Below are 1,933 nucleotides of genomic sequence, written 5' to 3'. Positions count from 1 at the left end.
TCTCTCACACTTTCTTCCTGTTTCTTGAGTAATGCTGCGATGGACTGGCGTCCCGACCGGCTGGGGGGAACACATATGCAATAGAAACCGGGAAACCGGGCCCATGAGCCTGGTTAGGCTTTGAAAGGGTGACGTTACCTTGGAGCAAGTCTTAAAGTTTATCCTCTCTCCTTATATCTTTGACATGTTCTACAGATTGGTAGAATAATTTAATTTTAACTTTTGTTTTTCAGTTCATCTCATTCTACGGAAGTTGGTACCGAGAGAGAGGTAAGAAATGTCTGGGCTAAGGATTATGTTCTAAGAGTTTGAGGAATTTATCATTCTGTGTGGATACAATGATTATATTTTGCAGTTTGCTTACTTTTTTTATTTCAATATACGCATTTTAAACATGGTGGCAAGTTGGCAGAAATGTTAGCATGCCGGTTAGCTCAGTTGGTTAGAGTGTTGTGCTAACAACGCGAATGTCATGGGTTCGAGCCCCATACTGGCCATATTTATTATTTTTAGGTGCAGGAGTAGCTTGCTTACCAGGAGTAGCTTGCTTACATGGTTCCAAGTCCTGTCCCACTGCATGACATCTTGGGAAAGTGTCTTCTACTATATTCTCGGGCCGACCAAAGCCTTGTGAGTGGATTTGGTAGATGGAAACTGAAAGAAGCCCGTCGTATATATGTATATGTATATGTGTGTGTGTTTGTGTGTGTGTGTTTGTCCCCACCCAACATCGCTTGACATGTGATGCTGGTGTGTTCACGTCCCCGTAACTTAGTGGTTCGGCAAAAAGAGACCGATAAAATAAGTACTAGGCTTACAAAGAATAAGTCCTGGGTTGATTTGCTTGACTAAAAAAAGGTGGTGCTCTAGCATGGCCACAGTCAGATGACTGAAACAAGTAAAAGAATAAAAGAATAAAATGCCAGGTGAAATGCTTAGCAAAAATGAGTGGTACCTGTCATTCAAATGGGTCAGCCTTGTCACATTGTGTGTCGCACTGAATCTCCCTCAGAATTACATTAAGGGTACGTATATCTGCAGGGTACTCAGCCACTCGCACGTTAATTTTACATTATGGCTATTCCGTTGATCGGATCAACTGGAATATTTATAATCCTAACCAACAAAATTTTAGTAAAGAATAGAAGCTTATACTTATTTCTTTATTGGCCACAAGGGGCCACGCACAGAGGGGACAAACAAGGACAGACAAAAGGGATTAAGTCAATTACATTGACCCAGTACGTAACTGGTACTTAATTTATCGACCCCGAAAGGATGAAAGGCAAAGTCGACCTCGACGGAATTTGAACTCAGAACGTAACGGCAGACGAAATACTGCTAAGCATTTCGCCCAGCTTATACTACAGACTTGTAGAAGCTTATACTACAGACCCAGAAGTGCCGCCTGTGACGGACCACCTAGCTGTGCCACTGGCTCTGTGTTCTAAACATGCGTGTCTCTTTGAGAAGTTTCTCTGAGGCAAAATATCGCAGCTAGAATCATTCCACATTTCTATGGCCATTATGTTATACACAGTGGTTTTGTTTTATTTATGTTGTTTTGTCTAATTCCTCATGATTAAGATGTCTGTATTATCAAGAGTTAGGTATAAGTTACAAAATAAGATGGCTCTTACTGATTTATTGATCTCTTATTTTATCTTTAGAATTTCCGTTTGTATATTTTCTACATCCTGAGTTGCTGTGTGTATTTGTCGTTCGATCGTTTTGTTTTACTTCGGGAATTCTGACGCACATTTTTGTTTGTTTGTTTGTTTATATTGGTGTTAGTTTTTTGATCGAACAACAAGAACGTACAATAAAATTTTTCAAAAGTTATGAGGCTATTTACAAACTATCCAATGGCAGAAGCAATCGAGATCATATCAAATACTGCTTATAATCAACTCCCAAAATAACCCCCCCCCCC

At 40.0% G+C, this 1,933-nt stretch overlaps 1 non-coding gene across 1 annotated transcript; it reads left to right on the top strand.

Annotated features, from left to right (window-relative positions):
• Positions 1-423: 423 nt before the first annotated feature.
• Trnav-aac (transfer RNA valine (anticodon AAC)) lies at positions 424-497 on the top strand. Its single transcript has one exon. It is a non-coding gene; the product is annotated as a tRNA-Val (tRNA).
• The last annotated feature ends 1,436 nt before the right edge of the window (positions 498-1,933 follow it).

The sequence above is a fragment of the Octopus bimaculoides genome, chromosome 3, assembly GCF_001194135.2.
Source record: "Octopus bimaculoides isolate UCB-OBI-ISO-001 chromosome 3, ASM119413v2, whole genome shotgun sequence".
NCBI classification, from domain to species: Eukaryota; Metazoa; Mollusca; class Cephalopoda; order Octopoda; family Octopodidae; genus Octopus; species Octopus bimaculoides.
The sequence above is the reverse complement of the archived record's forward strand: the minus strand, read 5'-3'. Positions and strand labels throughout refer to the sequence as shown.